General features: G+C 45.5%; 1 long non-coding RNA gene across 2 annotated transcripts; it reads left to right on the top strand.

Moving 5' to 3' along the window:
* The first annotated feature begins 404 nt into the window (after positions 1–404).
* LOC114064372 lies at positions 405–14,727 on the top strand. Of its 2 annotated transcripts, XR_003572746.1 has the most exons (3): positions 405–493; positions 2,230–2,351; positions 2,668–3,220. It is a non-coding gene; the product is annotated as an uncharacterized LOC114064372 (long non-coding RNA). The 2 variants fall into 2 exon arrangements; XR_003572745.1 differs by lacking the exons at positions 2,230–2,351; positions 2,668–3,220 and adding an exon at positions 13,080–14,727.
* The last annotated feature ends 11,925 nt before the right edge of the window (positions 14,728–26,652 follow it).

Below are 26,652 nucleotides of genomic sequence, written 5' to 3'. Positions count from 1 at the left end.
CTTAAATCAGATCCAGAAAACAGCATCCTGCTGCAGAAGAGCCAATGGTCCTAGAAACAGACTCCTACTATAAAAAAGCCTATGGGAGACAGATGCCCCTGACCCTGACAGAGATTGATCGAGTGGCTAGTCGTATCGCCTTTCACTTCACTTTGGCAAGGGGGGAAGCTTGGAATGATGGAAAGTTTTCAGGTGGTACTTTCAGAAAGCATTTAAAGGTTCGTGTGTTTTTTGTTTGTTTGTGTTTGTTTGTTTGTTTTGTTTGTTTGGTTTTTTGGTTTGTTTGTTTAAGTGCTGCAGGCAGGAAAGAGTCATTCTACACCATGCAGTGCCAGCACAGAGACAGAATAAAAGGGGGTCGGTAGGCACCAAGGAGCAGTTGTTCCTGAGAAGTCCTTCCTGTGAGCACAGCGTGCTGCAGATGTGTGCTTCGTGAGAGGTCGGATTAGATCATCGCCACGGAAAGGAAACACATTAACTGTGTCTCCTGGAGGTACGGGAGGCTCTGTGGCAAGCCTCTTGCGGCAGGGTGGATCTTCTGCCGGAGAACCCGCTTTGGAGTAGAGAGAGAGAGGGAGATAGATGCTCGTCTCTGCCACCACCGGCCTTTGCAGAACCGGCGTGCCAGCCGCCTCCCGCCCCGCGGGGGTCCTTCCGCAGCTGAAGGACGGGCCTCTCCCCGTCCTTACTGCACGGTAAGTGAAAGGCGCTGGGGTGGTTCGTCAAGACCCGGCCCGGGGCGATGGCGGGCGTCACCCCGGCGGTCCCGGCAGGTGCTGCCCCGCGATGCCCCTCAGCGCCGCCAGAGGGCGCCGCGCCGTGCGCACCGACACAGCCTCCGCCCCGGCCCGGCCCGGCCCGGCCCGGCCCGCTGCGCGTCCCCTCACCGCCGAGGCGTGGGGCAAAACCAGGGGAGCATCAATCAGCCTGGGTATCACCCCCTCACACCCCACTCCCCCTCCTTGCTCCCCTCGGCTGCACGCTGCGTGCGGTGCCCAGAGTCCCGCGGATCGGGAGCTGTTGCACGGAACATCCCTTTTAAAGGCATCTCCCGGCACAAAGGTTGCCCCCGAGAGAGCAGGATCCTGGGCTGAGACGAAACCCTCTTGCAATAAGTAAATACCCAAGGGTTTATATCCTATTTAGCTAGCAGGGGGTTTGTTCAAACAGCGTGTTCGAACAGATACTTCTTGTCTTCCTTCCTTGTTATATCTCGAGTCTGGGAAACACCAAAAAGTTAGTGAGAAGAGTAACAGCATCTGAAAGAGAGAGAGAAGAAAGGATGAGGCAGTCTGGCTCGGCAGCCAGACTCAGGAGATGGTAACACAGAGGAACTATTCATTCTTGAGAGCCAGTTGCTCTTCACCCTGCTAGACTATAAATTGGACACCTTATTAAGAGCTGATCCTCCAACAGCCCCACCCAGGGCTGTGCTCATGTGCTTAACCAGTGGAACATAATCCCATTTCACTAGTGATGCCTGTTACTGGATAAGCACATGTGCAAGTGTGGCAGAGGATACAAGGAAGAAAGAAGCAGCGCTCTGACTGTTTTCTGAATTGTCAGTTTAAGACAAGAAGATAAGAGTTTTGAGAGAGGATGGGGAGGAAGTTGGTTTGCACTAAAATTTGGGCACTTTTATGATGATGCTAGCTGCCTTACCAAATATTTAAACCAGCATAATTTTTGTTTCTAATTCTTGCTTGTCTCCTCAGTTGTAACTCAAAAATACTAGCTCTCTGACACAGTGTGCCGACCCAAGTGTTGCTGCTGAAGTCAAGAGCTGGAAGAGCCTGACAAGATATAACCTCATCAAGGCATAGTCTTTGAGTGGGCCTCTTCAGTGATTCTAAGTTTCTCTTCTGATGATCTGCTTGATCATTTACTTGTTTTCAGATTATCACAAAGGTCTGCACAGATTTAGGCAGATGTTAAGTTGAATGATTGTGATGGTGAAAATTTAATGGAAACTTTAGTTTAACAAATTCTGCAAAGTTTTATCAACCTTGGCAAGACTTCCGAGCTTTTCAACCTTCATACACCTTTTAACCATTTGAAAAGCTGTCTGACTGGCATTTGAAATGCTCAGAATTATTGCCAGTTTTTCTCATGACATGCATTCTTTAGGGCTTATTTTTGTGCTGAAGAAAACAGCATGGGGTATTATAAACCTGTTTTAGTGTCTCTGAACAGACATCCCTGCTCATACATGCACATTTTTCCTTCCAGGCAAAACCAGCAAATCCAGGCGGATGGATGGAATGCTAGATGCATCATGAGAATTCTGCACTGTCAGAGCATTTATACTGAATATTTTACAGATAACATGTCTGGTTGGTTCCCCCATTGAGGTACCTCTGTTGTACTTTGTTTGGCAGGCAATTTAAATATAGTTAGATGTATTTCAACCTAGCAGTGGTCAGGAAATGAAAAAGTGACATGGAAATGCAATCTTAAAGCGAGGTCCCCTCCCTATGTAGCCGTGAGTTATGGACATAGATTCAGGTGTATTTCAATGGTGTCTTCTAGACTTTTTGTCTTGTTTTGATCTCACATAATTGAAAAGCAGCTTTTGGGTTTGTTTTAAGAGGAAATAAATTTCTTTTAGATCTAATTATCATTAGTGACTCATTTGTCATTTGAAAATGTTTGTCTGATTCTCTCCAGGTTCTGAGTCCCTGGCTGTTACTGGTGTGTTGGAGAGCAATGACTCCTCAGATGTTCCTGTATACCTTTATCTATCTGCCTCCAATTACTTTATGAGCTCATGAAAATGAACACAAGGCATCTTTGACATTCCTCTCTCTCATTTCCTCTCCTATTTTTTACATAGGGCATTTTTGCCAATAACTCTTTGCTAGTAAAACAATGCCTCTGAATGCATGCTGTGTGTGTATGCCTGTCTCTGTATGTGATTCCATGTACCCTCCCTTCCTACCTCTCCAAATGTTTGAGCCTGTTGGCAAAAGAATACAGATCTGAAAGTTAAGTTCCTGTGAGGTTGAAAGAGAGAGGCAGATGGGTACATGAGAGAGCCTGTTTGTGCTGGAAGTGTCAACGGGCTACCAGCTCAGCTCGCCTTTTATCAGGTACCAGAGAGCTCCCACTGGAGTGTGCCCTTGGAAATCAGACTTCATCCTGTTTGTCAGTTGTTGACTCCTTGTTCATGCTGATGGTTTTGGAATAGAGATGGGAAGGCAAGGTTGAAAAGCTGGAGCTTCTCTTTTCTGCACTTTCAAGATGTATGTTAGTCTCCTGCAGGTGATCGGGAAGCCATAGTTGTGTACTAGGCAGAAGGAAATCTCTATCCCTGTTGCACACTCCCTTCAAAGTAGGTATTTATTTTGTTACAGAGCAACATGTCAGGTTTCAACAGTGTCATGTCTCAGAAATGTGGATGCCCTTAAATAATTTTTTGCTAAGGTCATAAAGGCTTTGAAAATAAGGGCAAAGCCTTGAATTTAAGCTGTGACTGAGTAGTCAGCAGAGCAAAGAACAGAGCTTAGGCTTGTTTGGTGGTCTTGTGCTTCTGCGTAAATGGCCTGATGCATTCCTATATAGGTTGTCATTCCTAAACCCACTAAGTTGTAGAAATCAAGCATTAGGGCCAAGTCCAATCTTTCAGGTTATCTGACTGGAAATAGTGCTGAAGGATTAAGGCTTTTGCAGCAACAGTTATTGGGGCTTTCAGGATGATAGAGTTCAGATGAACATTAAATCTTCAATTAGTCTTTAATGCCAGCAATGGACATTATCAAAGTGTAAAATACCTCCCTATACCTTCGTCAGCTCAGGCTCTTACGACAATTTAGCTTCTGCCAACTTCATTCATTTGCTGATTTTAACCAAGCCCTTGAAGAGCTGGATAACAGTGTCGTTTGCATGGGAGGTGAAGATGATGGAGAGATGGGTGTCATATGTGTAGTGCTGACAAGTCAGTCCATGGTGCCACTGAATCTTCTCTAGAGGCTTTATATAGACAGTGAACAGGCTGGGTGAGAGGAAAGAATCTGGTGTTATTCAGCAGGTGGAAAAGGTTTTGAAGGTTAAGGAAAGAGCAAGTGTTTATCATAAATCTCTTGAGTGTACAAGAGATTTATTGAAGGGATGTCTGAAGAGGTACCAGCTCAGTTCCATAAGGCTGTGGACAGACATTTATTTTCAAACAGCTGAGCTGGTTGGAAATTTTACAGCCAGTCCAGATGCTTGCTACCAATACTCTGCTGATGGTGCTTGTACCCCTAGCTCTACTATCAGAAAAGGTGGTCCAAGGTCTTCCTAATCTGTCAGGGGAAGCCTCTCAGATAGTGTTAAGTGCTGAAAAAGGTGATGTTTTTTAACCACAGACATTCCTTACCTCTAAGAGAGAGCTGTTTACTAGCACTGGCTTGCCCTGAGTTTTAGAAAGGTGAGAGAGGAGAGAAGGCAACTAAATCCTTTCCCACAGAATATGCCCACAGCCCCAGACAGTTCCTGCATTGCCTCCTACAGGTCTGGGAATGGATGCATCTGCTGAAGCAGACTATATTACACCTGTTTCATGTGCCAAGCATGTGAGTAAAATATGTGTGAAGAACTTGTTTGTTACGTGAGCAACTAAAATGGAATATTTGGAACCGTGTCAGCCTCCCGTGTAAACAAGAGCTCTAGGATGGGTACACAGTGTGGTAGAAGCTCAGGTAACTTAGGGATCACTATTGTCCAAATTTCTTAACAGTCTTTACAAGAAATTGGTGTTAATTATTATGTTACTGCCACTGTGGTTAAAGCTGAACTGGCAAGTTATAATAAAATCTTTAAGAATATCCAGCTGGGGCAAAGAAGAAGACTCCTCTGCTCAAGGGATCATTTGGAAATGGGAGGAAGGAGGAAGAAAATGTGCTAGTGGTTTTCAAGAGAACCTATAGCTCCTACAGGTTTTCGACATCCCAAAATACAGAACTGTCAAAAAATCCTTGATATATGCACAGGTAAAACAAAACATGCTATAATACTGTGTGTGGCCTCATGGTAAATGTGTATGTGTGTGCTGGCTGTGCTTTAACATGAAGGGCTCTTAGTACCCACCACTATGATTTTCAGATAGTGTAACATGTTGTTCTTTATCAAATGGTAACCATCTGAGGACTGGTGAGATGCAGAATCTTCCCACCAACCAAGCAACAACCTGCAGCCTTTCTGAAATGTGGAATTGGGGACAGTTTTTAAATTCTCCCTTCATCAAGAAACAAACTCTTCCTTTCATGTAACACTGCTCACTTATTGTATGAGACAAACCTGTAAAAATGGACCACCCCTAATGTCTGAGCCTGGCTCTAAACGAGATCCCTAACTTATTGGTCATCCTGTTTCTGAACTGGGCCAAAATGGAGCATCCTACCTTAACAAGAGTCTGAAACTCTAGTGGAATTTGGACCCTGATCCAAACTCAAGGCACAGGCTCTTCTCTAAATAAAAATAACTAGATCACAAGCTATTTTGGGGTGGTGACTTTTAGACAAGAAACGTAGGGCTTACATAGGTTTTTACTCCTGTCAAATACATCTGGATGATGTCCTCCTTCCCGCCGATATTCTGAAAGGGCTTTCATCAGCTCAGAGCCAAATAACCCTAACTGGAAGTTGGAAACTGTAGAACAACTGACATTATTCATGGTATACAGTGGTGTTTTTTGGTTGTTCTTTTTTTTTTTTTTTTCCGCACAGAATATTCTGCTTGCTGCTGATGCTGATATAATTTCTGTCATGGCCTGTGATTAATAGCATATACAATGCTGGCTTAAGATAAGAGCCAACAGTATGTTGAAAAGCCTTCTCTAAATATGAATCCCCATGGTTCTGACTTTTTTGACAGTGAAGTAGTTAACAAAATTGCCACACTTAGCACCATTTACATAGCTGCCAAAGCTGCTGATCACCATCGCCTCTTCCCCTCCCATAGCACCTGCTAGCAAATCTTCTGTTTTTTTTCCTGTTTACTCGGCTATTCCTAGTATAATGATATGAATAGTTTCCATTCATGAAGAATGTGGTGTGGTAGAGGTGGTTATAAGGGATAGGAAGCAGTATGCTGGAACCTTATTGTAAATGGCACTGAGTAGCAATTACTAAAATGTTTTACACCAGTGGGAACTGGCTGTGTGTGGTACCCCACTGGGAGCATTCCCACTATGCTCAGCAGATGGATGATAGGAGGGTTTTGTTGCCATGTTTTAAGGTAAGATCACTTTTCACCTTGGGAGCTGCAAGCAATCTATGCACCCCAGTTAATGGAAAGCTCTGTACAGTGTAAATCATTATCCTGTTGTATCAAGGAGCAAACTAGTTTGCTTAAGATGTTACAGGAAGTTTTCAGCTTTGTCAAGAGTATAAACTAGATCTTCTGACTTGTAGATCTGGGCTATAATTGAAGGAGTTTTCTTCCTCTTAACATAGCTGGCCTTCCTTCTCTTTGATATTATCCCATCTTCCCCTAATCACTGGGTGACATCTGATCTCTGTGACTTTTGTACAGGATCCAAGGTTTATTGTACTTGGTCCAAGATCTCACCTTTCATTTCTGGCTCTTCTAATTTTGTTTTGGTTTCTGGCAAATCTGAGAGGCTTATCCAAAGTCCAGCTGCTGAGCCTTGAAAGCAGAGTGCATCTTGGCAGTGTAGCTCGCCACAGCATGGATATGCCCCTGGACCAGCCACAGGAATGGTCACCCACTAAACTCTAGCATGGAGGATGGCTATTGCCACCCACACACTTCCTGCAGTTTCTGCTTAAACACAGTGATCTTTGCTCGCTGCCTGCGGTTGGTATGTAAAGCTGCTTTCTTTAGGTTTAAAGCTGCTGCCCCCTCCAAATTGGCTTTTATTTTAGAGTTGAGTTCAGTCATTTCAACAGAGAACTTACTAGCCAGTATCTAAGATTTTATTTAGGGTCATGTTAACATATAAGCTTTGTTTTTGTCAACATATTTTTTTTCTTTTGTCTCTAATCTCACTAATTTTTTTAAGGCTATTGACTCCTTTTTTTCCCCCTCTCCTTTAATGATTTGCAATTGTCCTATTGGTGTATGGATATCATGGACTAAATCCTGCCCTAATTTACACCTGTAAGACCAATGGAACTGCATACATGCACATGAGGACACAGTTAATAGGATGCTGAGGTTGTTTGACTGTCATGTGGTCTAGAGGACGAATGCTGGAAATGTCCCTTAGGATTATATAATTCGTAAACCTGTAAATCCTGACGTACAGATAACTTCTCCCTTACTTGTCAACTTTTATTGGTGCTAAAATATATGTATTTTTTTCAAAAATGTGGATGTTGTACTGGTAGAACCCCTTACTGGAGTTACAACACTTTTATAGCAGCTTTTTATGTCAGTTTACAGCACTTCTCTCATCCTACTTAGTACTAAAGGCTCATCTACACCAGGGGATTTCACAGATTGAGAATTGTATTCAAATAATGTTTAGTATTTATACAGAGGGTGAAAATTGATACTTAGGTTTTGTTTTGTAGAGCATATTTACTTCTCAGAATTTGATTTGGCAAGTTTAAAAATATTCTGGGTTTTGTACTGTCAAGGTTTTTTTTGTTTGTTTGGAATGACTGAAAGCTTTGATTTTGAGTTTTTGCAGCTTATCTAATGCAATACAAAGAGACTCAGAATTAAAATGAAAGTAGTTTTGAAATGATAATAATAAAAACCAGCTATGTTGCCTTTCAGGCATTCTGTAAAATGTTTCAGTGTATACCGTCAGGAACTCTTTTTTTCCTGATTTTATTCTTAAGGAAAATCCTGCTGAAATCAGCTGCATTTTGTCTTTTGATTCCAGCAGAACAGGATTCCAGCAGAGAGTTTTTTCCTGGTGGATTGAGAAGAGCAGAACCAGCAGAACTGCCCATGCAGAGGGTGTTATTTCAGAAGAAGAGCACTCCCTCACTCAGAGAGTGATCCAGTATGCCTTCCGTCCGGGGGCAGGAGTGGGAAGGAGGGAGGAGAGGGGGAATAGGGATGCTTCCTTCCCAGTACTCGGGGCTGCTGGCCAAGAATGCAAGTCTAAATTCAAGCCTAAGCGAGTGCTGTGCCAGATCCAGAGAGTTTGGAGTCCTTTTGTCCAGAAGCTTGCAATACGTGAGGGAGTTGCCAAATGGGATGTGTGGCATCCATGTTATATATCTGATGCGTGAAAACTGGTTCCTACTGAGCTTACTATGTTGCCTGAGGCAAAAGTACTTCTGATTCCCTACATGATGCAGCGATCACCAGACCACGGCTGTTCTCCTTAAACCCGGCTACAGTGGCAGCTCAGGACAACCTCCCGCCTCGGGTCAGGCTGAGGCAGATGGCATGCACAGGGAGAGGAAAGGAGGTGCTGCATTTGACCCTGCTCTCCCTCTCTGGGAAGGGGGGACCTGATGCCGTTTGCATTTCTCTCTAGGCTGAACCATTAAGTCTGATGACAGAAATGAACCTTTCCCCCTGGACGTGGGCCAAAAGGCCTTTTTTTTTTTTTTGTTCCCCTTTCCCTTCCCCTCCTGTCTCTTTCATAACCGTCATTTTCACATATCTCTGGAACATATCACGTACTACTGTCATGTGCTCTAGGTGCGCTCCCTTTTTTTTTCTTCAGCTATGTCCTGCCTCCCATCTGCCAAATAAGAGCCTCTCCTTGTCTGGCTGATGCCTTTTTTGCCACAGATGACAGGGTGGACTGAAGCCATTGCTTCTGCCCCAGGGGAGAGCCTCCCCATTGAGGAGAGAGGGAAATCTGTTCTGGTAACGCCACCTACAAGCCTCCCTGTCAACACAGCCATAGCAATTCCTGTGGAATGAGAGTGCCCATGTTCCTGTGCCTCACCAGAAAGTTCAGCCAGTTGTGCTTGTGCAAACCCTTGGAGGGTTCTGAGGTTGAGCAGGTGTCAGTGAGGACATAGCCCAGGTTGCAGAACTCCTACGACAGGCTGTGCTGGACAGAGAGGAAACTTGCCTTAGTAAGAATTGTTTTTGTGTTTTATAAGGAGACTGATGGAGGACACCAGGCAGAGGGGAATCCTGTGAGGATGCTTCCCAAGCCAGTAGTATCCAATTTGGCTTTTCCATTTTTATGGTAACAGGATTCACATCAAATGCCAAGGTTTCTAAGGGTTGCCCGTGGAGCAACTCTGATACAGGACATGCTGTTGCAGAGCCCTGTGCAACAGCATTACTTCAGCCAGTGCTTGGGCGGAGGTGGAGCAGACGTAAAGTGGTTTGATGCAGCGCGGTTCCCTTCAGCTTGAATTCTCAGTAATTTAGTTCTTAAAGGACCCACCAGGATGTGTGGCAAGAGGTTTATATAGCCCAAGTCCATACCTGGATCCAGGCCATTGCTAGAGAGACTAAAGGAGATGTTCCTCAACCTCCTAACATCAGTCATGATCCCAACGCATATTTCAAGAAGCTTTTTGGGGTTTCTTGTAAAAGCCCTGCTGCTGCACTGAGAGCAAGAGCTCTGGACCAGAAAAGTAGAGCTTAAGCTTTTTCCTGGGGCTATCCAGCCTGGGCAGCTGTGCTGTCTCCTGGGCTGCAGCTCAGCTGCTTTGGCTCCACAGGCAGCAGCCCTGCTTGTCCCCACAGTGTGTGCCAGGAGGAAGGTTTCAGCTGTGAAACAGAGCATGGTCTGTCCTGTCCTTCCTGGGTCAGGGTCCAGAGAGCATGCCCTTTCTCTGGCATCTCATCAGCATGGGAGATACCCTTTCCCCTGCACCTCACTGGCTCCTTCATCTTCTTCTCTGTTCACATCAGGGCTGCTTTTTCCCTGAGCACAGCAAACAATCCCCAGCCAGTCTGTCCCGTGCTGGCCTGGAGCGAGGCTTTCTGTGTGAGCCTCCCAGGCAGTGTGACTTGTTCTTAGCACGCTACACAGGCAGGCCTCTATTCAGATGAATGTCCCTGTTAAATATGTATGAATCCAATTGACTTCAACTTCCTAGTTGTCCAGGTTTTATTCTTTTTAATTCATTTGTGGATGTCTCCTGCTAAACAGGGAGTTGTAACCACCTCTCAGTGAGTTTTGACTCATTTGAGAGACTGCCCTTAATCTCCTGTCTTTAAAGCTTCCTCCCCTCCTCCTCCACTCCATCTTTCCTCTGGCTCATTTTCTCCCCTCCCCTCTCTCTGCAGCTGCTGGACAGCTTTGTGACCACCAGTTAGGATGGCTGTTTGCCACTCTCCCATGATTGCTGCCATGTGCTGTTTCACTTATGCCTGTTATCCAGTCAAAGAGGAATTCTCCTCCGCAGAGAGAGAAGCAGGCGCAGTTGTCTCTGGGCTGAAGTGGGAGCTCGTGCTTAGCTCTTACTCCATGAAAAGCCTAGCAATATTTTTTATGGCGACCATGAAGACTTGGCAAGCAGCAGCAGCTTTCTCAACCCAGCTGTTCACTGCCTCTATGCCACAGGTTACCAGCCATCGGGCAAGCAGAGCATGTGCTCACACCTCGGCTGTGGCCATGTGGAGCCCGGCAGCTTCACAGGAGTGGCTGCTGCCCCAAAAGCTGCAGACAGTCAGTGGAGCAGAGAGAAATGCTTTGGGGTGGGCAGAATTTTGTCCTGCTGGCTGGCTCCTATTGGGATGAGTGGCAAGGGGCAGCCTTGCAGCTGCAGAGGCTTGTTGACGCTGCAAGCACTGGCGGTGAAGCTGGAACAGGAATCTGGTGCTTTATAAATAGACTTACTGTTGTGAGTGGGGCAAAAGTCCTAGGGACAGCAGTGCCTGTGTGTGGGCAGGTGAGCTTGTATAACCTGCCTGTGCTGGGACTTTGGGATTTTTAGTGGCACCAAAGGAACTTCAGTGCTTGAATCCAGCCTTTTAAGCTTCGGAGATGTTGTTTTTTACATTCCTCCACAGCCATCATGGAACCCTCCCAGTCAGGCCACACTTGCAGTGATGTAAAATAAAGGCAAGTTTTGGTAGAGAGACCTCTAAGTGCATAATGGCCCACAAGCTAGAATGCCACCTGCTGAAGTGGTGGCTGGTCAGAAACAACACATAAATTCAGATGAAATAAAGAGCTTGTAGATTTTGCATCCTGCCCCTGCTGCAAGTGTCCTGCCAATGTCTTTTGGAGAAGGTGGTGAGCCAGCCAATGCCTCGGACATTGTGGACCCAGGAAGGAGGTCATCTCCTGTGCCCTCTTATGTTTCCTGAAGGTTTTGTTCTGGGTGGCAGTCCCCCACAGGGCCGTGCACAGGCCACCTGGATGGCAGATGACATCAGATGTCCTCATCATGCCTAATCCATGGAGGAGGGCATGAACTGAAAAAGGAAGTGTTTTCCTCTCCTGTGTTTTCCTGGGAGCACTGGTGGCACTAGCTGTGCTGGCAAACCCACTGCAGCCTGTGAGCTGCTCCAGCCTTTGACCGGGACGTCAGGTTGCTATTGACTCCCAGCCAGAGCCACCTGTGAAATGGCAGCATGAGTCAGGTTAAAATGACACCCAGGAGCACAGGTAGCATGGAGACCTCTTCATCACCCGCATGGTTATGGAGCAGCCTCCTTGGCTGCTGTGGGTGGGGTCAGCTCCTCTGCTGTCAGGAGAAGGATCCTGCTGTTGGGATTGGTCTGGTGGGTGATGTTCCTGCAGGGACAAAGTCCTGTTGAGACCCCACCTTGTCTGTCTATGATCTAGGAGAGGACTGTGCTGCTGAGGCAGGACTCAGTGAGAAAGTGGCTACTTCTCCTTCCCCTTTATTTTTTACATATTTATTTTTTACTTTGCTCTATTTATTTTTACTTTGTTCTTTTTTTTTTTTTTTTTTTTATTTTGCTTGGCTCAGCTCCATCTTTTTTACTTCCCTCCCTTGAGCACTCTGTAGATGACGGTCTCTCCCACTCCGCTTTCTGTAGCTCCTTCTCTGTTTTGTGGGAAGGTTGTTCCTCTGGTGCTGGAGTTCATTCCTGTATGTAGGACACTGTTCAGGGGAGGAGCTGTGGGAGGGCCATCCTGCTGCCCCATCTGGGTGATGGTGTCTGCTTCAGGCTGGTCTTCACCATGGGTGACTCAGGCGTCCCATGCTCCTGCAGCCACCAGCTCCTACTCACTCACTGAGCTTTTCCTGCTAATTCTGAACTGGGATCACAGGCTGACCCTCATGCACCCCATCCCTCTTTAAAGATATGGTGGAATTCCGTTATCTCCTGGTGCCAGGCAAGCCTGGAATGCTCAGAGGTGCAGATAATATTGCTGCTGTGCATGCCATGGGTCAGGCAAGCAAGTGCGGAACCTTTCCTCTCCTTTAGCTCTAAGCAGATGACAGCCTGATCGTCTCCCTGCCCGTGCTTTTATTCCTGGTAGGCACAGGGGGATCCAGCTGCTATTTCCTCCCAATTAGCAAACTGCAGTGCAGCCCTTCCAGGGTGACAGGGTGGCTGTGCAAAGTCCTTGAGGAAGGGGCAGTATCAGGAGTCAGTGAGCAGTGGTGGCCAGCCACAGCTCTGCCAGGAGCTACAGGGCTCTGTGGAGCAGTGATGGCCTAGGAGGATGGATGGGTTCTGGCTGTGGTGAAAAAGCTGGAGAAGAAGCCAGGCAATGCACAAAAAAGCAGTTTATGGCCTGGCAAGTGGGGTAAGGAGAAACTTGATCCCTCCCTAAACTGCAAGTGGGTATTCAGGGTTCTTGTTCCTTCACGTCTGCTCGTCCAGGATGGCAATGTGTCTGGCCCCATGAATGCCTGTGAATGTCCAGGTATTTATGTGCTGAGGCATAAATTCAAAATTGCTTTTGGTAAAATCACAAATCAGGGAAAAGAGCAAAATCTTAGTCACCATTAGCACAGAAGACCTGTGTTGGTCCCTTTCAATACCATGGTGCATTTTCCTGTGATATTTTACAGTAAGAACATAAAGCCTGGCATCTTTCAATTTTATAACAGAAACATGTTTACAGGAACAAAAATATGTGGGAATTCAATATTATCCATGTCACTGGATTAAAAACCTGTCTCTCAATTTATTTACTGCTCCACCTATGGCTTTTAGTGCACCTGTCTCCACAGGCATCAGAGTGTTCATGTTTTGTCTGTCTTTTCCATGGCCAGATGAAGTCATCTTGGAGCATCAGTGCAGTGCTGAAAGACACACGTAGTGAATTTGCATCTCAGGGATAAAGGGAGAAGCCAAAGAAAGATTTCCCCTGTGAGCTGGCTTTTATCGTCAGTGCGAACATCTTAGTCAGCACAGGCTCAGATTGCCAAAATTGTGCAGCCGGGTGGTGTGAGTGCTACAGCCCCTGCAGCTTCCTGGTTCCCTGAATCAGCCAACAATGAAGGCTCAAGGACCTAGTGCTCCTCTGGCAGGAACTGCTGAGCCCAGGTAAAGTGAATATCAGTTTCTGAAACTTGGCATGTGACTTTGTTCCTCTGGAATTTGGGAAAACCTCTGCCTATTTGATTTTAAACAATCACCTCAAGACTAGGTCCTGTAGCATGCTGAGCATCAGTGGATATTGGCTAGAGAACAGAATTAGCTAGAATTAGCTGGGAGAAACATAATGTTTTGTAGAATCATTTCCATGATACAGACATGATACTTGAGTGGGATGTTGAATGTTTAAATATTCAAGTTTCCAGGAAGCAAGAATGTGCAGATACTCTGTCTGACTCACTAGAAGAAAAATTACTTCTAGTGACTCAAAGGCTTGGATGCTGTTGTTTCCCAGTTAATCACTGGGCTCCACCTTGGGTCCAAAATCCTCCTTTGAGGAGCAGAGAAAGTTTGTGGCCTTGAGGATCATTCCTGCTCTGGTGTAGCTCTCTGGGTGGAAAGATTAACCTCTTGCTGCCCGTCAGTACCATCTACAGGCCTAATTAATTTCTGGGCTGCTACCGCAAGTGACTTGGCGAACTCCGAAAGCCTGATGGTGGTAGTTTTGCCTAAAAGATGGACTTTGGAGGTGACACTTTGTTGGGGTGACAATGTGATTTGAGGAATCCCCACAAAGGTATAGTGCAGGTTTGGCAGCAATCTCAGGATCTAGGGGGCACAGACTCATGGACAGTCTTTCCTGGGAGGAGACAATCCAGTGGTGCACTAGAGCTGGGAAACCCGGGGGAACCCCAGAACCCCACCCTTCTTTTGCAAGAGGACAGTAAGAGATGCCACCCTTTGTCTTGGCATGGCTGATTGGCCAGGAAGCTGTTCCCATTGAGCAAAAGGTGAAATTTGTATCTTTCATAACTTTGTGTTTGATTTTTGTGTCCTGTGTTTATTTTGTACTAAATGGTACGGAATATGAATATTATGCATTGAGATAGCTCGTCTCCTCTGCCTTAAGCCCAAAGGGTATATTGCTGCCACCACAGGAAAACAGTACGACTGTGGATGGAAATAAAGAATGTTTCTTTTCAAAGTTTGTGCTAATTTTGCACTTAATTGGTATGTAAGAAACCTAGCAAATCATAAATAAAAACTGAGTTTTCCCTTTTCCTAAAACTAGCTCTTAAAATGTAACTTGCCTTAGATTTGAGTCAAAAAGGCAAGCTTTTGAAAGAGACGAAGCATGCCCTCATGTGGCAATATTTTTTCCTTATAATACCTGTTTGTTTTGTTTCTAATCCCCAAATAACCTATTACAGCGAGTTATATCATGACATCAGAACTGGCATACAGAGTGGGTGTTGTGATACAAAGCTGGCATACACACAGAATGTTCGGAAATAATTATATGGGCTCTAACTCTCTTGTTAATTGAGTCCCTGCATGAGTGCTTTTATTCTATAATAAGACTAGCTCCACACAGGAATTCTCAAATAAACAAAGGTGTGAATTAAAACTTGTCTTGTCCTCTGCTCTGTGGGAAAGTTGCTTTCCACAACTGAGAGCAAAGTTTAAAATTGTTACAAAGTGGACAACTTGGTTTGAAACCAGAATAATCGATTTTGAAGTCAATTTTAAGCTAAACCAAAATAAACTAAAAATTAAATACACATTCACAGAGCTGGCCTGAATATCTCACTTTAAAAATCATGTTATTTGTTGAGCTGGTAGAACTTTCTCATGCCTACATAAGGCTTGCAACTGTGTACATAAACCTTTGGAAATCTGTTTTTGCTGTGAATTTTACATTTTTCACACATAAAGGTTTGGTTTTAAAACCCCAGTTGACACTCCTCAGCTCAACAAACCAGGAAGTTCTTGCCTGACACAGCATTTTCTACTTTTACTATAGATCAGTTTCCTTTTTTTTCTTCCCTGAACTGAGAATAAATGTGAGTTATAGAAATTGCTGAGTCCTAGTAGCTTATTGGGACTTTCTATAGCATTCTTTTTCTGTGATTAGAGATGGATTGGTGTCTTTCATCCAGAGTACCATAGGGAGACTAAAGTTAAAAATGGATAATGATCATGGGAAGCCTGATTAGGAAGTGCGTGATAGATGCCACCAGGTCTGGGACATGGCCTAGGTCAAGTGAGGGAAGCATTTGAAATCCCAGGGTTTCCAGTCTGCTGCCTGGTCACTGTTTCCATTGGTTCACTCTTTCCCAGATTTCTGGGAAGATGGAGACAAGAATACTGCACTCCACCATGGAGCAAACCCACAGCTCGACCTCCTTCCCGTGCATGAATTCTCTTCTGAGGGACCTGTCAAGGGCAAGACTTATCTGCTTGGGGCACCTCTGACTCTCCTGTGGCAGCTTGTCACTGCTGTCACCCAGCAATCACCTGCACTGCAAGGTCCCTGAGGTTCATCCTCTTCCTTGCAGAACCTTGTAAAGCTCGCAGGGTGGTCAGATCAGCTGAAGAGTAGTTGCTTGCTCCTCTTGTCTTCTTCTCCAGCCCCCACTCCCCCTTAATAAAGGCAGCTCCCTCCTGTGCTGAGGCTAGTTTCCATGGGGTCAGGAAATATAAGAAACAGAGAGAGGGGAAACTCTGGATCCACCGGGCAAACCTTGACTCTGCTGGAGGGGCCTGAATGTGTGTGAGAGCTGTGGGTAGTCTGAATTTTGGGTGCTTGAGCTTTGGATATTGGTGTGAATAGACAAGTTTCTCTGAGAAGACTTCACGCTGAATGAAAAGTGAATTCCCTAAATCTTTCCCCTAGGGTCTCATTGACTTCAGCAAAATCCTTCCTCAGAGGCAACTCGGCAATCTTCATTCATTGAATTCTCAGCGATGCTCTGCTATCGAGTTCCCTCTGAAAAGGTTTTTGTGCTGTAATCTGCTGGCTGGTTATTTAACTGGTGCTGCTTACGGACCTCCACTAATTGTTGCACGTCTTGTAATTTTTAAGGGTTTATTTCGGCTCCTTTGTGAAGCGTAAGGAAATGGATGATTAGTGAAATTCTTCCCAGTATTTTAGAAGCATTAGTAAATGTTGAATAAAGGACAATCACACTGTTGTTTTCATGGGAACTGTGAAAGAAAGACTGCTAGATGAGATGCAATCCTGATCTTAAAGTCACAATTCTTACACAGTTTTTGGCACCCTGGTGCAAAAACTTGTATGTGAGAATGTGTGCTTTTAATGAGCCAAGTAATTCAGCAACACAAGAATCCCACAAACTTCATCTCTGAGCTAGTAATGAACATGGGCCTGGACATGTCCAACTGATGTGTTTGCCTGCAGAAATTATCTTGCACTCTTTGCAATAAACAACAGCAATGTCCTTTGGATGTTGGGTTTGATGCAGTCAATGTATGTGCCACTTCTGCTTTGCTTCCTCTTCTTGCTGTGCCCTGGACTGGTCATAGCTGTGCTCTGCTTTCTATTACCTGGCCAAAGATACCCTGTGTCTGGAAAAAGGTGAGCTGGGCAGCTCTGTTGGAGAACTTGAGTCAGCCTCCAGCTGTTAGTCCATTCCTGAGCCTTGCTGCTCTTTTGCGTGGCCTCAATACCTAAGTCAGTGTGTTTCCAGCTGGCAGTGATGTGCCTGAGCAGTGCTGGTGTCCCTACAGCAACTGCATGGCAGACCAGAGCAGCGTGTTTGGAGCAGAGATGCTTGCTGACGTAGATGACTAGATGAACTGGTTGACTGGTTAAATATGGGTGGCAAAAGAACTTGCAAAGCTGCTTTGAAGAAGTGGGTGTGTCTCAGCCACTTCCCCACTGGCTTTTGTGTTTGTCCTCAAGCCCAGTTTACATATTCTGCACACCCTTTGCTTTCTACTCTCCTGCTTTTCTGGCAGGAGATGTTGGCCAGTAGGTTGTGGCAGGCTGTGAGAAATGGATGGAGACCTCCGTTGGATGAACAAAGCCTATCCATTCTTTATCCATCCTGGAAACCCCACAGAAGGAGTGGGGCAACCAGTCAGGTTCCTCTTGCTCATCTTTCCAACTGCAGGAGATGAGTGACAGTGGCACCCCAGGACACACCACCCTGAGGGCATTGCTGTGAGACTCATGGCAGCATTTCAGCTGGTGGTTTTCAGATGAAGAGCACTTAAGGCCATGGATGTGAGCACTCTGTCTAAGCCACTTTTTCCCAGGCCCTTCAGCAATTTTTAGTGCCTTCTGTTTAGATATATCCAAATCAGGTATTCCAGGGTACATGGCTCCTGCTGCTCCCACCTGCAAGGCTGGGGGTGCAGGGCAGGGAACCCCCTCCTTCCCAAGGGGCTTCACCCGTGTGTGCTCCCTGTGCTGTGGGGCTCCAAGCTGCTGGCAGAGATCTGGTTCTTGCCATACACCAGTGACCCCTGGCTGCTTCCCCGCCAAGCCAGTGGGAAGTTGAGGTGGCAGGGGGACAGCAACTGCTGGGGATGGGGGGGGGGAGCAGCTGGCTGCTGCCTCAGCCCCACAGCGTGGGGGAGATGCTGGCTGAAAGGGTGGGAGGCAGGAGGGGAGAAATGCCTCCAAGAAGGAGCTGGGCCACCACACTTGCCTTCCTCCAAGCCCATCTGCCCCTGCTTGTCAAAGGCAAAGTCTGCATGGCTGCCCAAGGCTTTGATGCACGTAGGCAGATGCCAGTGAGGTTTAATCCAGCTGGCTCGGGTGCCGGTAGGCAGGCAATTGCCGCCCCAAACTTTAATCACCTGAGCAAGTGCCAGGTGAGCCTGAAAACCTCAGGCTGAAAATGATGGCATTGATGTGAGAGGCAAAGAGGTTTTGTCTGGCATTGATCCTGGCTGGCAGCTCCCTTGTGAGGGATGGGCTGCACTGGGGATGGTCCTCTAGACTGATCAGGCCACCCCTGAGGTGGGCTCAATGTGCTGGTCTCTGGAGGAGGAACTGCATCCCTGGCTTGCAGGAAGAGGAGCACTTGTCTGGGCCACGGGAAATCCCGAGAGCCCTGAAGCACGAGGCCAGGTCTGCGCCTCTTCTGGAAGGTCCTACAACAGCAGGAATATTTATGAAGAGGTGACTTAGGCAGTACTGTGAGTTTTCACACCACACAGCCCACCCTCAACTGAAAATTTTCGTCAATACCTTTCCAAGTAATGAGTTCTTTCTTAATAGAACCGAAGTCACATGAGAGGCAGGGAGGGGTGTTTACAGGAAAGGCAGGTCTGCTATGTTGGGATCTCATGCGAGAAATTGGATTAGTACTGTCCACAAAAATTAGACCATGAATTTGGAAGGGTCTAGTTGAGGAAGTTCCTTAGCACAGACAGACTGACCTTGCTGGTTTTGACCTGACAAAGTCAATTAATGCCAAGAAGCAGATTCTGTGTCCAAAGTAGGGAGGAGAGACAATAAGGCCTCATGACACCCCTTCAGGACACCTCCACGTGAGCATAATGGACCAGAGAGATCCCCACACATTATAAAGACAAGTGCTGTTAAATACTGCAACCCCAAAACCCAAGAGCCACTCTCTTTTTGAGGAGAAGTTAGATGAGGTGGGGCAGAGGCAGGGAACAAGTGAGTTTATTTAGAGTTATCCACTTATAGTCTTCTCCTCTGGTAGCTCTCAGACCATTTTCCAGAGGATGCTGTTATTCTTAGTCAAGCTTATCCCATGGGGAAACTGAGGCACAGAGCAGTAAGATGACTGACCTGTGGTCAGGGCAAAGCCTGGAGAAGGACCTCCATCTCTTGGATTGCAGCTTGGAAGTCACTACCAGTTAAGTCATAATTGATATAAAAAATATCTGTTCTGCTCTCTTAAGTCAGAAATCACTGTTTCCTTTAGGAAGCAGGTAGAGGTGAAATTGGTAATCCCTGCTGCTGCCACTTCTTTTCCTTAGTAGTCTGCCTGTCAGTTCCCTTTCACCATTTTACGTGTGGTCACTTGATACCAGCAGCTGCTTTGGGACATCTCTATCTGTCACATCCTTCTTTTTATTTCAGTGTCCAAAAGTTTGAGTGCCCCACAAAAAAACCCAAACAAACAAACAAACAAGTCAAAAAACTCCCACATTAACAAAACGTGAGTTTCCTCCCAGGTTCAGTTCTAAACATGTCAGTTTAATGATGTCTAAACTACACAGCACTTGATGAGCAAAACATTACTATCTTCTAGCCACATTTGTTTTCCCTGTCTCCCAGAGCATTATAGACACCTGGGGAGAACTGCGTGTTCTACTTCGCTGCTGTAAAGCTATTATGGGTATGAAAAGTTCCCATTAATCTGCTCCACACATGGATGTTTCTGGATAAAGTTCAGTAGCCAGATCCCTCTTTCTTTGTGTGCATCAAACGAAGCAGAAAAACGCCTCCAATTTAAAGACACCAAATGAATAACCAAATAGATGAGATTAATTTTTGTTTAATCCACGTGGGCAGCGAAGCCAATGGCCAATGTTTGTATGTGGACTTCTCCCGGGAGTTCATTACCAGCCGAGTCTGTAATAAGTTAATGCAGAGATTCCATGGAAATAGGGGGTTAATTATATGCAGAGGATGTTGGCCAATGTACAGCTTTGAACAACAAAAATAGCCCAAGTCTTCTGTTTTGAATGTGGAATCAATTAACAAGGTCCATGACATGTACCAGGATTTGTTAAGATAGTTGTTGTACTATAAGGATACTTAAGGATACTTTTCCTTTTTTTTTTTTTTTTCCTAAAAAGCTAAGAAAATAAGGGGATAATAGAAGGCAAGGGACAGAAAGACATGAGACTGGTAATAAAACACTGGACTTTGGCCTGGGGCCAAGGCAAGCTTTTCAATGGGTCTGAAGTTTGGACGGCAACACAGTTTGAACCGGTTTTCACTAACTGTCCAAAAGGTTATACCATAATAGACGGTGAGAAGAGGTTGCTTTTAGTTTACCAACTCCCTTTTTTCTGCTGGCAGGAGTGTTGTGCTGCTAAAATGCCATAGTCATTAGATTGACGGATATCAGCATGTGGCGCGTGGTGCTGCAGATTCAACTCCAAAGCTGAAGCATAAAAAATTCTCCTCGATGCTGGTTGGCACAAACCTAGTATTTTTCCCCCTTTCCACATCTGGTCCTAATATAAAATGTGTCTTTCTGTGCCTTTTTTTTTTTTTTTTCCCTGCTTTGCTACATCTTTAGAAATGGCTTCTTTAAAAAAAATAAAATTGAGTGTCACTCCCCTTCCCCTGTATTTTTAGGTTTTAGAATTAATTGTATGTATTTGTGGTAGTTTAGTAGTGCAGCTTGGGAATTGAATTGTACCTTTGCAAAGGCATGTTGTTTCACCAAAAAAAGGCAAGAAAGACTATATTACTTTTACTCCCCTTCAGTGTTCAGAGCTGTGAAACAAATTTTTGGCTGTTACAACTTTTCAAGGATCCACTTGAACAGGTAGAATACAAATTTAAAAGAAAAAGATCTGACCCATTTTCACCCCGTTTCACTTTAGCACAAGCTCTGGGCATGCTCCAGGCATTTCTACAGTCCCTCAGCTCCCACTGTTTTTTTTTCTCACTCCCTTCCCCCAACTGGATTCCTAAAGCCGTTAATTTGTTCCTAGAAATTATCTACTTGTCTGTTGTGCTGTGTTTTGTTTTGTTTTTTTTTGTTTGTTTGTTTGTTTGTTTGTTCGTTTTGCACAAAAAAATCCTCAGACCAAAGCAAACAGTGCTTCAGAAAAATGTTGCAAGACAACCCAGTTTGGAGACAAGTGCCCCTGATAATGTCTGGGCACCGGAGAGAAGCAGTGGAGGCCAGGACCGTTCAGTCTCCATAGAAATCACAGAGGGTGAGGTTTGTTTAACTAATTAGTGGTAATCCTGAATAACTCTCTGGGCTGTAATTTGCGGGGATTTCAACAGGTTATGTGTTCAGCTCCTCATGGAGTGCATGGACCCCTGGATTTTATGACGCAAGGACTCCTGGAGACTGTCTGGCATGATCCAGGGGGCCACCTAGGGCACAGGGACATGGCCTAGGTCAAGTACCCCTGCAGTCCTCTGCCTTGGCTGGCGAGCAAGCATCATCACTTGATGTTGTACCAAAGGTACTCTGGGGGATCCAGAATGCAGGGTAGGGCAAGGGCAGGATGGACACCCTTGTCCACCCCGTGTGAGAAGGCTCTCTTTATGAGGGACTTCGGTGTGCCATGGACTTGGTCAGCAGAGGTGATGCAGGGACCACCGTGACCTCTCTCCTGCCTGCCTGGCTGCTCAGAGTTAAAGTGTTACCAGGAGAGGTGGCTGCAGCCTTTATACAGCAGATCTGGTGTGACGGTCGCCTCTCAGGGGCACCTGGGGACAAGGTCAGAGCAGTGGGAAGGGAAGGTTATTTTTGTGGCAGCCCTTCAGACAGACAGGAAAGTGGAGGCAGAGGAGGCCAGGCAGGATGTGATAGCCGGGCTGAGGTGACCAGCCTCAGGCCATCAGGTCGGTGAGCAGACACAGAAGCTGTGGAGCTTGTTTGTCAGGGCCCCAGCCTGCCAAAGGAGCCCACAGTGAGGAGCATGGTTTCTTAGCCATTGCGTGGGAATGGGCAATGCCTTTATTTTGCCTGTAATACCAGGGGCGGCTTTAGGCACTGCGTTACAGGTGCACTGAGAATGCATGCCAGCAGGCAACTCCCCCATGGTCCCCAGTGCCCACCAGGTGTTAGGGCAGGAGCAGGCTACATCTGCTCTCTGGTCTGCCAAAATTTTAATGGAAAGGGCATATCCCAAGTACCAGAGCACCACTCCCTAATTTATATCCTGCAACCGGTTCATTTAGGGTCATAACCAAATGAAATGGGAATATACAGCCCCATTCATGCTGTAAGAAAACAACATTTTTTTGTTTGTTTGTTTTCTGAACTAGCTGGGGATGTGCCATAAGAGAAGGGATCTTTACTGTCTCTAGATCTGTTCCTTTTAGTTCTTCCTTGTTTGGGAGGGCTTTGGAATGGGGTGATCTGCTGCTGACACAACTGAGCAGTGCCATGTCCCATGCCTTTAACTCTTCACAGAGCAAGAATGGACGATGGCTGCCTAATTCCTCTGTAACCAACCTGAGCAAGGAAGTATAATTATGATAGTTATCACTGGGGGATGTTTCAAAGGGAAGGCATGCTAGATACTCTGACTAAGCACTTCATTTTTTTCCCATCAAATTACTTCCAGCCCGCCAGCCAGCTCAGTGTACATGATAGCTCTGTTGGCTTCAGTGAGGTCCTTCAGCTAAGGTCAGATGAATACCTGCTCCATGAGAGCAGGACACAGAGCAGATGCAAGATATCACCTTATCCACTCCATTCCCCTTTTGCTGCAGACCCCCACCCCACTGGCTAATTGTTAGCATTTGGCCTTTTATAATTTGAAATGAACCAAGCTCCATCTGACTTTACTCTTAAATCACTTGTTCATTTCCCTTTTAAAATTCAGATTTTTGTTCACACTCAAATAAAAATATATATCAATATTTTATAATTTCTGCAGTGTATCCCCAGGCAGAAATTACACTGTAATAATAAACTGGCTAGCTTGTTTTAACAGTTCCTGGCTTTTGGCTTTATGCAACACTGCAGGTGTGACTCTAGTAGCAATACTGTAGGTGTGAATAATTATGTTAGTGTAATAGGCTGTACTTTATTGTGCTTTATTGCTTAATTGGCTTCTTCCATAAGGATTCTGCAGTTGTTACTAGGAACTAATGCCAAGCTTTTCAATTAAAAGAGTGGGGTTTTTTTCTTTTTTGGTGTGTACTAAGGTCAGTAATTTCAGTGTGTGACTGGCTTTGGGAAGTTAAGGAAAGATGTCATTAAATGAATTAAGAAAGTGCTTACTAAGTCTTTAATAAAGAGCAGAACAGACTAAAAGATGCTCCTTGTTATGCGTAGATACTTCTAACGCCAAGGAGCCCTTTGGGAATACAGATGTCTGAGCTTTCTGGCAAAGGAAGCCCTCTCCCATGTTCAGGGGATTCCCAGGTGGTGGGCAATACTTCTGGGTGGTTCCATGCTCTGTGATCTCCTCTTCTCTCTCTGTCCTTCCCACCACTTTACTTTTTCCAGAAAAAGGAAGATCAAAGTCATCTTCACAGCAGCGCACAGGCCCTGATCTCCTTGTCTGTGTACGCCTCCAGGAGCACACACCTGAACTGCCCCATGCAGGGACCTGCTGCCCCCAGCCACGTTGACTGCCTGAAAAAGTGGGAATGCAGCCCTTCAGAGCATGTGCAGATCCTACCACTGTGCCTGGGGATCAAAGGGGCACGGAGAAGTCCCAGGAATACGCAGGTACCCCACGGATACCTCTGCCTCTTGGAACCTGAGAAACCTTCAGCACATGCAACCACACCATGGTGTGGGGACCGTTGGTTTTTTTCCAACATTTTGAATAATGGTTCACTCAAATTCCCACCATGTACTCTTGCTAAATGATTTCCACCTCTGCTCCCCTGTGCTCCCCAGCACTGTGCCTACTCATGCTGCTCAAGTCAATTTTTGGCCGCACTCCTTCATTCCAGCCTTTTTTTGTATATGTGGAACTGAAGTTTAGCAGAGGGATCTGTATTTACTTTCAGCTGGATGAAATGTTTATGCCTGGCATCTTGTTTGCAGGGCTAGTGGGTTAGGTGATTTCCCAAGTGGGTTCTTCATCATGCAGAATAGGAGACTTTTGATTTTTCCTTCTTCTTGTAATGGTGTTTTCCCAAACTATTAATGCAAAGCAGGGCTGGGCAAGAGCTACAAAATATGGATGCAGATGTAGATTTTGAAGTTGCAGGGATTTGCTTGGTTCCCCCAAAATTGTGAGGCTGTATGAGTGCTGAATGTTACCTTGCCTTACCTGGGATCAAACCGAAAATATGCAAAGCTGAAAGCCCAGTGTAAGGATGCACCATCAATGTCCAGGTGAATAGGTGTTAGCCATGCACAGATTGTGCTTTTTTATGGCTGAGGCACAAAAAGTGTAGTACTCATGTCTTCCTTTTTCCAGGACTCACCAGATCTAACCCAAAGAGGATGAGCGTGTTTGAGCTGTGTTTGCACTGCCTGGCCAGGACTCATCTCTGCCATAAAGGTCTCAGTGCACTTTGTGCTGAAGTGGGTTTCCACCATCTGGGATCTGCCCAAGAGCTGCATCATACTCTCTCAGAGATAGGAAAACTTCATAAAGAGAAGACTTTGAATCAGGAGTCTGCTGTGCATTGCAACATTTATCATCATGATTCACATAGCTCCAGTGTTGCTGCAAAACTGGGCAAAGTGTGAAACGATTCTCTCTCTTATCTTAGAGGAAATACAACGTGCTCCAACCATACCCACTCTAAAAGTCAGCTCTGCCCTGCCCTGGTCCATGCAAATTGTCAAGATTTTTGAAAAAGCTCAACAAACCTCAACATCATAATCTACCCAAATCATTTTGAAGTACTCTGGGAACTTTTAATTTTTTTTCCTGTCCCCTTTATGTAGCTCTGTAGAAACCCTTGGAGTTCTGCAGGTAAATATTGAGTTATGAAGGAGGTGGAGGCAGTAAGAGGGCTGGAACATGATTAATAACTGTCAAATTACAGAGAACACTTAAAAATCCCTTAAATCCCTTAAGTCTCTTTCCTCCCTTTTGTCCTGGCAACTAGGACATAAGCCTTTAGCTAGGTTGTCTTTCCCTGAGGCAGTCCCTTCACTTGGGATAGGAGATGATTTGAAGCCACAGCCAAGGTGTTCAGAAACTTTATGATAAAGTCCTGACATGGAAAAAAAAAAAGAGAGAATGGGTGAGCTGCAGCACAGAGGATCACAGGAGGGAGTAGCTGGTATGTGCATGCCAGTGCCAGAGTCCTCAGACTCTTTCATCATGGGAACCACAGCTTGATTGACAGATAAACCACCTCCTTTTGCATTCACAATTGCAAAATATCTCTGCAGCAGCTCTAGCAATTGCTCAGAGAAGAAAAAAAATAGAAAAACTTTTCTTGCATCCTTAGCATAACAGGTGTTTTTAAAAACAACAACAAAAAAGTTTAATTGTGCATTTTCTGTTGGCCCTTTGCTGTATCTCTGATCTGTGTCCGAAGTGGTTATTTTTGCCAAGGAGATAAGCAGAGGCAGTCAGCTCTTCAAAGACCCACAACAGTGGTTTTAGGTTTATCAGTGTTTAAGTTTTTTTCTTGTATACATTTCTGTATACTGGTTTTTATTTAGATTGCATGGAATAACTGTATTTACTTTGCTGCCCTGCTGTCTTTTGCAGAAATAAAATTGAGAAGTTTATTTCTCATTCCTGTTTGCCATGGAGGCCTCAATCTGAGAGTAAATTATAGAAGACGACTCAGTTAATCGAACACTGAGCAAAATGAATGAGCTTGTATGGTGCCCTGAAGGTCAGTAGACTCAAGGTCTGAGCAAGTGCCAAGGGGAGTGAGTTCCAGGGCGGGAGCATTCATCTGAGAACTCCCCGCTGCTGTTGCTGGACGTGGAGGGGTTGGACCTGGGAGCTGGCTGCAGGCGCCTCCCAGCTGAGCTGAGCTGCCATGGCTGGATGTGGGGTAGGACCTCATCCCTTCTCACACTCCTGCTCCAGAGAGCTCTGCAAATGGATGAGAGGGAGGCAACAGGGACTTGCCTATCGCTCCAGCTCTCTAGGTGCTTCCTTTACTAGCTGTGGAGCAAGCAGGTAACTCCCCAATTACAAAGACAGTTGCTGGGAGTTAGGGCTGATGAAGGGGCCCATGGACCACTGCTACACTCAAAGTCTGGAAGTGACACAAGGTCAAAGGGTGCAGCAGGCAATGCAGAGACGCCAGTGGTTGGCTCTGTGTCCTCTGAGCCTCTCTCCATCCCACACATGTCTTTGTCTCCCTATCAGAGGGGTGCTGTGGAGGGGCACTGTGGAGGGCTTTTCTTCCACTTCAGTCCAACTTGGAGGTGGAACTGAAATCACAGGATGTAGATGCAAGATGGAAACAGAGAGGCAGAGTGTTGTGATGTCCTTTCAACATCAAACTGTCTTCCAGTGCCTCTTTCTATGATATAGAAGAATTTTGACTAATAAAGTCATTAGGTGAAAACTTTTAAGAGAAAGGATGAAGGTGTATCTGTGTACCCATACACCATTATTTGTGAATGTAAAGCAGCACGTTAAGCCTTTCTATGGATAAATTTGTGTATCTTTGTAGCAGTCTTGACATTTTATTCTTCATTTGTGCAGGAGTGCTTTATGCCAATGTAGACACTGATCTCACTGCATACTGGAATTACAAAATATATGAGAGAGCTGGAATAACATGAATGTGTATTTTCCAAAAAAGTAGAAGGTTTCTGGAGAAGGAGTTTTCCCAAAGGGAGCTAAGTTTACAGATCGAACTCATTCAGG

Source organism: Empidonax traillii, unplaced genomic scaffold, assembly GCF_003031625.1.
Source record: "Empidonax traillii isolate 1590-97213 ecotype Southwest subspecies unplaced genomic scaffold, ASM303162v1 scaffold537:size946161, whole genome shotgun sequence".
Lineage (NCBI taxonomy): Eukaryota > Metazoa > Chordata > Aves > Passeriformes > Tyrannidae > Empidonax > Empidonax traillii.
The sequence above is the reverse complement of the archived record's forward strand: the minus strand, read 5'-3'. Positions and strand labels throughout refer to the sequence as shown.